Source organism: Lagenorhynchus albirostris, chromosome 6 (assembly GCF_949774975.1).
Source record: "Lagenorhynchus albirostris chromosome 6, mLagAlb1.1, whole genome shotgun sequence".
Classification (NCBI taxonomy): Eukaryota; Metazoa; Chordata; class Mammalia; order Artiodactyla; family Delphinidae; genus Lagenorhynchus; species Lagenorhynchus albirostris.
Window position 1 is genome coordinate 28,706,076 of NC_083100.1, and position 12,912 is coordinate 28,718,987.

General features: G+C 40.5%; 1 protein-coding gene across 1 annotated transcript in view; it reads left to right on the top strand.

The window, feature by feature from the left end:
* The window catches only part of LOC132522480 (uncharacterized), a 288,307-nt gene that overhangs the window by 42,143 nt on the left and 233,252 nt on the right, over positions 1 to 12,912 (top strand). The window lies entirely within an intron of this gene.

Here is a 12,912-nt window from a genome sequence, read left to right on the forward strand (position 1 = left end):
ATAGAATGCTGCAATTAGAAGTGAATTCACTAGAGTCATGTTAATATGAGTAAATCTCAAAAATGATGTTGCGCAAACACTGAGTAAAAGACATGCAAGTCCAGAGTAACATTTATGTAAAGTCTGAAAATGTGCCAAACAAAAGTACATATTGCTGATGGGCACATACTTACATAGTGAAAATATACCATCACGCAAATTCAGGACAGTGGTCGCCCCTGAATAATGAGGACAGGCAATGAAATCAGGGAGGATTTTGGTTGGGGAGGCTTCAGATACACCTGTAATGTTTTATTTATCTATTTTAAAAATCTGAATTTAAAATGTTTTGTTTAAGCGTTTATTTAGGTGGGAAAGCAAATACGGCAAGGAAACAAGGCCATGACAATAAAAAATGAAAACTCACTGCAAAAAGCCTATGGGCAAATGACACCCTCAACTCCTTCCGTCACACTGACCGTGAGGTCAGGGTCCACGTAGGAGCAGCTTGGTTCCAAAGGCTCATTTGTAATTGATTCTTTGGTGTTTTCCATGGGTTTTCCCATGGATACAGTTAATTAAGTTGCCTAGACTAGGTCATCTGTCCGGCCCACAGAAACCTATTAATTTCACAGCCTTCCTGACCAATAGAAAGGGATCAGCAGGGTTGAGAAAGTGTTTCCTGGGAAAGTTTGTTCTGACTTAGCCAGGAGCAGATCCTCTCCTGGACGTCCTCGGCCTGACTCACCTTCTACTTCCCTTTCCAGCCAGGTTTTGAGAGAGGGGATTCTCACATTTCTGAGCTAGTCAAGCTTGGCAGGGGTAGGATAAATATCTGGCAGCACAGTATGGGATATGTGGTTCTGTGGGTAGATTGTCTGGGAATTTGGGGCCAAGGGATGTGGGGGCGGGGGAAACTTGTCAGCCCAAATCTCTGAGTTGGAATAACTCTTGATCTTTGGTCAGCTTTAGAGTTACCTTACTGATTTTCTACTAAGACCTCTTTTACTTTCTCTTTTACTGACAATCTGGTTGTTTCTGACCGTTTCTCTCCTCTCTGTTCCACTGTAGAAAAAGACCACGGTCCCACAGAGTCTCCTGGGTCCTTGACAGTGGACACTCTGCTACTAGTGACTCCAGAATTTCCTTATAGGCAGGGTTTAGGGTGCTGACTTGGTGGAGAAGAAGGATTTGAAGATATGTTTATGTACCATTTAAAAAAAGATGGAGGCGACGTCAGTGTCTTATTAAATAGGGTGGGAACTGGTGGAGGTGGAAGCTGAGGCTCAGATACCTACCGCTCCCCACTCCTGCTCCACCCGCCCCTCCCCCAGCATTCTTACCCAACTCAACAGGAGTTAATTCTCCTTCTTCCCCTCCTCCACTCTTCTCAGTGTCTGAACTAGCATTCAGCTTGGGGCTTGGGGAAAAAGGCACTGATAAAAGTAAAGAGCAAAAGGAGAGTTAAGAATTTTAAGAATTCTCTGAGTCTCCAATATGAGTTGGTCCTGATATTCATTGAAACATAGGTCCAGTTCATTAAAGTACGTTTTAAATTTACAATTTAAATTTGTCTTAAACAACAGTAATAACAGATAAAAAGACACTACTCATCATTCCAACTCAAGTGCTCTCATTTTTGGACATTCCTTTCAGTCCTTATTACCTTGATATGTTTGTATGGCTATAGGTTATAGGGGTACAGTAAGTGCCCTACATACAAACGAGTTCCGTTCCGAGAGCAAATTCGTGAGTCCAGTTTGTTTGTAAGTCCAACAAAGTTAGCCTAGGTACCCAACTAACACAATAGGCTATATAGTACTATACTGTTATAGGTTTATAATACTTTTCACACAAACAATACATAAAAAAACACACAAAAAATCAAGAAAACATTTTAAATCTTACAGTACAGTACCTTGAAAAGTACAGTAGTACCAGCTACATCACCACTGCTTTTACACTTGATTCCGGACACCCTGGACTTGAAATAAAGATACTGTACTACTGTACTCTATACAGTACTGTACAGTAAAGTACACAAGAGCACAACCACTTGTAGAGGATGCACGCACATGACAATGTACGCCAGACACGTGAACTAACTTACGTGATTGGCTGTGCAAAGCACATTTGCATCTTTGAAAGTTCATAACTTGAAGGTTCGTATGTAGGGGACTTAATGTATATGCTTTTCATCTTACTGTTCTCACTTATTATATACACATTTCTTTATGATCCTACCTAGTCCTCAGACTTTTTTTTTTTCTTTTGGAAGCAGCTCTATTTTTCCAGTTTTATTGAGATACAATTGATACACAACTTTGTATAAGTTTAAGGTGTACAACAATGATTTGATATATGTGTATATTGAGAAATGATTACCATAATAAGTCTAGTTAACATCTATCACCACACATAGTTACAATTTTTTTGTGATGAGAACTTTCAAGACCTACTCTCCTGACAACTTTCAAATACACAATACAGTATGCGTGTGCATATATATATATATACACACACACACACACACGCGCACACACACACACACACACATATAGTCACCAAGATGTACACTACCTCTCTAGGACTTATTTATCTTATAACTGGAAGTTGGTACCCTTTGACTTGCTTCACCCATTTTGCCAACTCCCCAATCCCTGCCTGTTCTCTGTTTCTATGAGTTTGGTTTTTTTAGATTCCACATACATATACTTACTTTTTTAAAGGCCTGGTAATGCTCTGTTGAATGGATATTAATGGATTAGAGAAAGTGTTCCGTATTCTAACTCAGGGAGAACATCAAGACCTCATGGAGCTGATTCAAGGGTGCAAGGTTACAGCAGATGTAGTGTATTTACAATAGTATCTAGACAGGATAAAGGCTGACTAAATGTTGGCTGTCATTATCTATAATTATATCTTCACCTTTTTTCTTTGAAAAAGTCCCACCCATTTAATGAAGGTCTGGGCCTCTCCTGTGACATGCTGCCACTTCTTCTTTTTTTTTTTTCCCTTGTGGAGACAAAGGTACATATAGTTGATAACTCTGGATTTCAGGCTAGCAAAAAGACCTAAGTAGCTTCGTTTCCATTTCAGGAGAGCAGCTCAGTTCATATTTAAAAATTTTTATTTTATATTGGAGCATAGTTGATAAGCTCAGTTAATTTTAACTTCCTTGCTTACCAAGGAGGAGTAACTTCTGGTGGGAAGAGTTGGGGGAAGGCCAAAGCAGGGGCTCTGGGATGAGGCGATTGGAAAAGTTCTGGGGCCACTCACACATGATACAACAAATATTTTTTTGAGCGCTGCTGGTGGTTTTGAACCAGTCACTGAGCAAGGGTGCTAGGCCCTGAAAGTACAGGTGAAGGACATTTTCTGCTCCCAAGTTGCTCACCGTGTAGAGAGGAAGATGTTAGATGGGGAAAGAGTCCACAGGAAGAATGAGCATCCTGAGTGCTTAGGGAGGAGCCTCATGCACACCAGACTGATGCTCAAACTGAGCTGGGTAGGGTTCCTCCTGGGAATGAGTCTATTGCGGCCATTACATTACACTAGAGAAGGCAAGAGCCAGATCATGAAGGATCTTTTGTGCTGTGATAGGAGGGTTCCCCAAATACCCCTGCCCCCAGCAGACAAGGTAAGAAGTTATAAGGTACAGAAGGGACAGAAGAAATGGGTGATGAAGTTTGACCTTTCTTCCTCCCTGACATTTTCCTTTCCTTCCTCCTCTATTGCCCTACAGATTTATCCTGCAATATCACAAGGGTTATAGTTGAGAAGGTGGAGGGGAGGGGAGAGACAGAAGGAGAGAGAAGCCCCAAATAACGGCAGTGGAGAGGAAAGGAAGTATCAGAGCCACCTGGCTGGTGCAGTCATTTGCATTTAATAGATGTACCTGATTGAGGCACCTGAAACCCAGAGACTGTCCTAGAAAATAAAGTTACCATGTTATGCAGTGATTCCATCAGCCCCAAACTTCATCTCTTAGTTATTTATGAGTTTGTAAAACTTGAATAAATGCCAGACAAATTTTTCTGAGTTGGATTCTTCATTTAGTAAGTTTATTTTGGAATATTTTTTTCCTATGACCAAGTTAAAAGTTAGGTTCACACACTAAAAGGTGAAGAGTATTGATATTTGAGGTAAATAAAGCAGTCATCCTGATAGCTACTATCGCAAACCAACTTTTCTCTCAATAATGAGGCAATTAAACAAATTGAGGTGGTGTTTTTACTGGAGCTGTATGAATAAATGACTGTAGATTTAGCAGAATACGTATTGACATATCAACTTTTTGTAAGGTTTTTTAAAAAAACTTTTTTAACCTAACTTTTTAAGCCTCTGTGAAGTTAAAAAAATCATAAAATGTTAAAAAATATTGGGCTTGGTTTAAATATTTTTGTTTCTGCTATATGAGTCTAAGGCTAACAAAGTGATGCCTAGGATACTATTTAAGCATCTGAAAGAACGTGTTGATTCTTTGCTTTAACAATAATTTTTGAGCAGTCATTTCAGTGAATTTAGAAGTTATGTGAAAATCTTTTAGTGGAACAGCTATGATTTAGGAGTGTTAAAGTTTTCAACTCTAAGAATAAATTGTATAATGTTTCAAATCTATCATCTTGAATATCCTAGATATCATGGTAGTTTAGTGCTGGAGCAAGAAATAGTTATTAAAATTGACTGGAAGGGCTTCCCTGGTGGCGCAGTGGTTGGTTGAGAGCCCACCTGCCGATGCAGGGGACACGGGTTCGTGCCCCGGTCCGGGAAGATCCCACATGCCGCGGAGCGGCTGGGCCTGTGAGCCATGGCCGCTGAGCCTGTGCGTCCAGAGCCTGTGCTCTGCAACGGGAGAGGCCACAACAGTGAGCAGCCCGCAAAAAAAAAAAAAAGACTGGAAAAGTCTAGTGGGAGATCGTTCAAAGGCCTCAAAGTAAAGAAACTTGAAGAGGAAGACAACACGAACAGTGACTTCATCAAGAAGAGGTGTAAAAATTAAACAGATGGGGGACATTGCAGGAAAAAAATGTTATAACAAATCTACCGTTTTCCTTCCAAATAATTTCCCCAAATAATCAAACTGTAAAAGTTACATCACATGCAATTAGTAATGTTTTATTGTATTTCTTTTAGTTTTTTCCCTCTCATATCTCTGCCTGTGGCCATATAGACAGAAATTAGGAGACATGTGCTCCTCAAAACCAGTGAGGGGAGAGGATGTACAGACCCAATAAGCAGTTACCATCATTCAGGCTTATGTTCAGCCGCATGGAAGAAAGCCCTGGCTTCTTTGGCTTAGACAAGGATGCATGTGATGAGGAATCTGGGTGGGGCAGCCCAGAGCAGGTGCTGGTGCCTGAGGAAGTCACTGAGGACCTGGGTTCCTTTCTATGTTCCATGGTCACCTTGCCTCCACCATGAGCATTGTGTTCATGCTCCCGGCAAGATAAAGGGGCAGGATGAGACCGGCGGAGATTGTACCGTGGACGGTCCACCCTGTGAGTTTTGCTCTCATTTGCAATCAACCAGCACTGATTTCCATGGCCACCTCTAACCATAAGGAAATCTGGAAGAGGGGAGGATTTTTTTTTTTTTTTTTTTTTTTTTTTTGCGGTACGCGGGCCTCTCACTGTTGTGGCCTCTCCCGTTGCGGAGCACAGGCTCCGGACGCGCAGGCTCAGTGGCCATGGCTCACGGGCCCAGCCGCTCCGCGGCATGTGGTATCCTCCTGGACGGGGGCACGAACACGCGTCCCCTGCATCGGCAGGCGGACTCTCAACCACTGCGCCACCAGGGAAGCCTGAGGGGAGGATTTTTAACTGGCTACTTTGCCATCCCAAATAGAATCGAGTTCTCTTGGTAAGGAAGAAGGGGAGAATGCTCTCATTCTTGATCTTTAAAGTATTTAGTTTCTCCCATTTGCCATTAAATGCAAGTTAGGGTTAATCTATTTCTCTTATTATCTTTCATCTCCTGCTGCACCTAATAGTAGACATTCAACAAACGTTAGTTGATTGATAGATTGATTTACTCATCAGAAGTTTTCAAGCATACTTCATGTCAATATAGTAGGGACTTATAGTTACAATTTCAGACATTCATACACATGAAATAGAGAACAACCTAACTGACATAAAGGGTATATTATCTCCATTTGTGTTTTGTTTTCTACTTGTTTATAATGTTAACGTACTTGTTAACTGGACTTGGTTCCAAACATGTTTTCATCAAATTACTTTGTTAAATGTGACCAGAAGGGCAGAAAAACATAATGGGGGCATTAGACACTTGGATTCTCATTGCATCATCGTTTGTGGGATTATTGCACAGTCTTTCTGTTTCTCAGTTCCTCTCTATAAAATACAGGCTGTAGCAATGGCTGTCCAGTATAGGTAGTGGGAAGGTGAGCGGCTACATAAGACAGAGAAGAGCATGCATGGGCTCGGAAGTCAGATGACCTGGATTCCTTTTCCAAATCTGTCATTTACTAGCTGTGTAGCCAGTTTCCCTATCTGTAAAGTGGAATGATTGAGGTACAAACGGCAGAGGGCTGATGTGGAGATTAAGTGGGTCAATATATGCAAAGTGTTTAGAAAGAACTTGGCACATAGTAAACACTCAAAAAAATTAGCTACAATTATACAGTGTTTCTAACTGTTTATTTACAAGTAAAATAGGATCGGTCTAGAAGTATGAGCTTGTTTTTCTCCCATGCATGGTTTCATGAGTGCTTCCATAATCACTCCCTCCCCTTTCCTCCCTCTTCCCTTCTCCCCCCGCCCCTCAACTCCCTCTCCTCCTCATATATTTTGCCTGTGTCTGCTTTGACATCTTTGGGGCCAGAGGGGACAAAGGGAGCAGCTAAGATGTCTTCGGAGGCTGGGAGAAGCAGCCCTGTGGACTGATTGCCATAAACCAGTGTGATGGGCTCTCGAGCTGGGTGCCAATCAAAGTAAAGCAATGGGACCTGTCGGGAGAGATGTTGATTTCCGCTGTCACACATGTCCCTTTTTGGACTCTCCCCAGGACTCTTGACCCTACTCTGCAGTAGTTTGAAATGGATTTTATTAGGCTTTCATTAGTCCTCATATCTATTTTTTTCTCTTGGTATCTGGTATCTAAGCTACATGAGAGCCAGTACCACATACTTGGCCAGTGTTCTGCCCAGACTTCTCCTGCATGTTCAGCCCTCTCTCTGCTGTACCAAATCTAGAGAGTGAGGTCAGGGGTTCGGAGGCCCAACTCAGCTGGTTAATCAACAAAGCAATGAGGCTATTTCGTGTTCTTCCCCTTCTTCAATTTCCTCATGAACCAGAATTATAAATAGGATGCTCTGTGACCTTGGGGTCAAAAAGGGAATAATCAGGCAAATGAATTTCAATTATAATAACTATTATGAACATAACATATTAATAATGAATATCAAGGATTCAGCTCAAAGACAATAAAGGCAAAGTCTCCATGAGTCTTTTCTCTCTCCCTTTTCCCATTTACTTTAGAACTTATCTCTGGGTAGAGTGATAATAGGATTTTTAAAAGTGAGTAAAAATTTTCACCCCAAAAAATAACTTGCTAATTTTTATCTTGAATAATTCCTTGACTGATGAAGCCCCATTTAAACTGTTTGCAAACACAAAAGGAACAATAATCCACACTAATAAACAAATCTGAGAAGGTGTATAAAACTCTTTTATTTGCCTAATTGGAGAAATTTCTGGAGAGGGATTTTCAAAGGAAAACAGTTCTAGCATTTGTGTCTAAATATATCTTCTTGCTTTTGTTATACTTCAACCTGAGTGTTTTTAAAATTCTTGTGTAGAGTTGATTCTCCTTTGTTAAGGATACTGTTTTTCAGAATAAGTTAAAAAAAATTTAAATTTATACAACCCTGAGCTTCCACATTTCTTGTTGAGAGTAATTTTCTCTCTGAATTTGAAGGGAGTGATGTCTTGTCACCATATTTGATATTGAGGGTGTGGGTTTCATTTTACTCCAGCAAAGCATTGAGTTCAAACTTTCTCTCATCTTCCTGGGTAGAGAGAAATGTGAACAGTGACAAAGCGAGCTCTTCACAACTCTTTCCCTGATTTTTCTTTGTGATGTCACCTTCTACAGAGTTCAAATACATGGGATATTCAGAAGAAATAATCTCATTCGACAGTAAGCAATAGCTATTATGAAAAGGACTAGTAAATATTTTGTAAAATACCAAATTATCAGGTAATTTAAATCTGCTAGATGGTGCCCCTCCTCCCCCCATTTTGATTATTAGGTACAAAGTTGTTAACCTTCATCCCTGTGATTCCAGAAATACCTTTATGATACTTACTATATCTGAACTTAGGGCATTTTTCATTTAAGCAAGACTTCTCAACCCATTATTACTAATTCTTCATTGTGGAGACTGTTCTGTGCATTACGGGACATGGAGTAGCATCCCTGGTCTCTATCCACTAGACACCGGTAACATCACTCCTCCAGTGTGGCAACTAAAAATGTGTCCAGACATGGACAGATGTTCCCTGGGGAGCAATAGTTCCCTCAGTTAAGAACCATGGGTTTACAGCAGTATTTGAACTGGGAATACAGTGACAGTTCCTCTACAAAGTGCAAAATTACTAGAGGATGTTAAGAATTAGAAACTCCATGTTCTGACATGGAAACACAGGCACAGAAATTTACACATGCCTTGTGTGTAATGAAAGAGGGAATCAGAAAGTTAAAGTTCCTGTAGTGCTTGGATCAGTCTGCCTAATTGATTCTGATGAGATAAATATTAGGAAGGGGAAGGCACAGAAGAGCTAATCAACAGCTTCACCTTAACTAGTCCATTTTGCTTGCTAGCTAGCAATACAGTAAAAAATATTTCTCAGGAGATGTCTAGTTTTCAGATTTCTAACATAAGACATATACTTACTATAAAAGGAAATTTTATATATGGTTGCCGTTGAAATCAGTGATTATTCAAGTCCATTAAAATTAAAAATGTAGGGTTTTATTTTCTTTCTCCCAATCTCTGTCTTTTTCATTATTGTTTGTTATATTTTTTTATTACACAGCTTACATATGTTCCTTACAGGGAAAGTAAAAAATTAGAGTTAAGCCAAAGGGGGAAATATCCCAAATCCCATTACCTAGATATAACTGCTATTAACATTTTGATGTATATTCTCCAAAGATAAGTTTATAGAGCAACAGCTTCTTTTTTTAAAACAGCTTCTTGTTTTTCTTTGTTTTGTTTTTTTTGTGGTACGCGGGCCTCTCACTGTTGTGGCCTCTCCCGTTGCGGAGCACAGGCTCCGGACGCGCAGGCTCAGTGGCGGTGGCTCACAGGCCCAGCCGCTCCGCGGCATGTGGGATCTTCCCGGACCGGGGCACGAACCCGTGTCCCCTGCATCGGCAGGAGGACTCTCAACCACTGCGCCACCAGGGAAGCCCCTTTTTTATCTTTGAAAACCACTCTAGTATTTAGTTTACATCTATTGCTGCATCATTGTAATGCTGTCTTGGTCTTTATAGGATTTTCTTCTGTAGACTCAGCTGTCTTCTGATTTATGGTTATTGTTACAAAATCCCGTTGAGGTAGAAGGAACAAGTATTATTATCTCTTATTTATGGAGTATTAAAAGGTAAAGAGGGTTTAAGTGGATTATTTCATGCTCCAGAGTTTATCAGGGGAAAATGTTTAAATAAGATCCCAGGTTTTCTGCTTCCTAATTCAATGTGCTTTCCATTAGTCTGATTTAGTTATTTTAAATATAGATTTATACTAAAACTTTCTTTACCGAAACTTGAGGTGCTTTAGAGATAACTTTTAACTCAAGTAATGCCTAAAACCCTTAGGGAAGTTGTAATCATGAAGGGAGACAATGGAGGGAAAGTGTAGGTGAAATGAAAAGAGATAAATCAGAATTAGTGCTTGTAAACTTTGCCCTCCCCTCCCTCAAGTTGGAGTGTTATTTAAATTTGCTGAGCTCTGTGGCTGCTAACGAATAAATGTGTGCATCATAATTCTCTGAGCTAGAGCAGAAAGGTAAATAACTTAAAGGCCTACAAGGCACAGACAAGAACTGTAAATCAAGGGAAAGGGCTGGGTGTGGGTCAGGGAGTGGTGGGGACTTTGGCAAACAACAGTGGGCATGCTCCATCCAAGGGGGCTTCCACTCCTCAGCTCTAGTGGAAAGAGAGCACCAGTCGTGCCAGGTCTTCTGATGTTACTGAGAAAGCAAACATTGGATTATTATGTAAAATATTCTGATCAAACAAACAAGCCACGCTAGTATGTTAGCAAATGAAGTGTGCCTTGCAGATCTCAGTCTACTCTTGGCATTTTTGAGCTTTGGCTTCCATATGTTTTCAGATTTAGAGTTCCACCAAGAATAGCAATCGGATTTGGTGAGTGAACTTTCTCCTCTCACTTGCATATATTCTTCAAGAGCGACCTTGATGGTGGCTCTATTTCTTCCTCTTTGCACAACGCTCTCCAACCTTATTTCTGTAAAAGACATTTTCTCTCTTTAGGGTCACTAGATGGTCTACCTGCCATCCACATCGTGACTTCCATGTAGGTGTGGCTCTCATAGGGCAGGTGCTCGTGGCACAGGCTGGGAGGCAGCAGGCTTCCGTTAGTGATTCTGAGAGCTGTCACTCAGGTCTAAGAAAATTGCCTTGCAGTATCTACTCTTGATATGGTAACTCTTATCTGGCAATCTCTTCGTGGTCTGCGATTTCTCCAGGTATAAATGATCTGTCCCTGCAGGAAACCAGAGGGTGATTTTCTATTCACCACTGCCAACCGTTGTTTTTACCTAAAAATATATTTATGAACTGATCTGTTGTTTCCTTCAAATATAATAACCCCTTTTCCTTAGAAAGGAATGGCATAGTCATTTCTGTCAGAGAGTGTTCAGATTAGAGACACTCAAATATTTTCTGCTCTGGAGCTCGTCTAAGTTTTCTGTCATGAGAAAAACATTTCTTCCCTGAGGAACTGAGTTCTGAAAGTTCAGGAGCCCAGTAGCAACGTGATTTATTTTCCATTTATTTCCTCCAGTTCTCTATAAAACACATGTAAAAATGATACAAATCCAATCCCAAGTTATATATAGAACTTTGAGAGTATGTGGAACCTAGAAAAATGGTACAGATGAACCGGTTTGCAGGACAGAAATAGAGACACAGATGTAGAGAACAAAAGTATGGACACCAAGGGGGGAAAGTGGTGATGGTGGGGTGGTGGTGGGATGAATTGGGAGATTGGGATTGACATAGATACACTAATATGTATAAAATGGATAACTAATAAGAACCTGCTGTATAAAAAATAAATAAAATTATAAAATTCAAAAAAAATTTGAGAGGATATTGTGCTGTATAAATAATATATCATATGCCTATATGTGATGCTAACTGGATGCAAAATTCTTCAAAGTACTTTGGGAAAATAATAGAAACAAAAAATGTTCCGATTTAAACACAGAGTCATGTTATTAAGACATTGGCCAAGAGAGGGCAGCATTGCCTACATAAATCCCAGAACGAAGACTAAATCTGAAGCTCGCAGATACATCATGAGCTTCTTCCACCTTTCGGTTTCAAACACAAGGACTAATAATAGAAGCAGCGTTATTTACGTTTAAAAATTTGCAGTTTTTTCAATAAAACATCTTTATCTCAGCCATTAGGTTGAGGCTGTTGTCATCCAGCAATGGCACCTATCTTATGTTTCATTTTTTCTCTTTTCTTTTCCAGCACGTTTCATTCACATTCTCCTCTCAGTTTCTGTAGTTTGATGATTTATTTTTAAAAAATTCACCCGACTCTTTTATGATCCTGGTCACATTAGTTAAGCCCGGGGGAAGGGGGCCTCTGTCTCTCTATCTATAAAACTCCAAGGCAGTTTAGTGGGTAAAATGTTGCCCAAGCTGTGGGCAGGTATTGGTTCTGCCACTTAGAGACTTGCTTTTCCCCATTGGCGAACAGAAGGTAATGACAGCATGGATGCATAAGATAGAGAGTGCTCAATAAACACTGAAGGAACCACGCTGGATTTTTTGTTTTTAATTGAATGGATTGCTAACATTTAAAAATCTGGAGAGATCATGCAAAATTTCTCACCGATCCAGTTTCGTTCACACATATTACTGGCCTGACTTCTGTGGGAACTCGGGTTGATGTCCTTCCCTTGGTCCTTCCATTCTCCCACTGCCGATTCATTATCTTCTGATGATATTGAAAACTGTACCACGGCCAGCAAGAACAGCTGAAGGAAAGGAAAATGTATTTTCCCCCCAGGTTGCAGAAGATGATTTTGCTTAGTCCTAACAGCTCTGCTGAGTCTTTTATCTGAGCAATCTGAAGCCCTTAGCGCTGCAATTTAATCTAATTTGTTTCTTTTGTCAGATTTCATTTTGAGGTGGAAGCCTTTGAGAGACTAGGAAAGGGCATTTCCTATGGGAAATTTGGCTTCGTTCATTCCTAGGTGGCAGGTTGGGGGGTCAGGACTGTCAAACGGGGAGGACATCTGGGGCCTGATGGTAGAACAAAAAGTCCCTAGGGACAGACTGAGGACAGTTACGCTGTGACATCCTTTCTCCTTTATCCCTCCACCCCTATGTGTTAGGGTTTTCTTATTTTTAGTTTTAATCTTGGGAAAAAAAGAATTCGTGATTTATAAACCCTTTATTTATAAATAAATGGTTATTTCCTCGCAGCAGGAGGCTGGGGTGAAGCTTTGCCCTCCCCAGGAGCCCATGGGGAATTTAGTCATCCTCTCCTCTGACTTCGAGAACTGTGCTAAGTTACTAAAGGAAACGACCACTCATTTATTCAACCCTTTGCCCTTAAACATTCGGAGACTAATGTGCTTGTTGGAACTGCTCTCAGGGTGGCAGCAGATACTCAGAATAGTGTTTCCACTTAACATTGCAT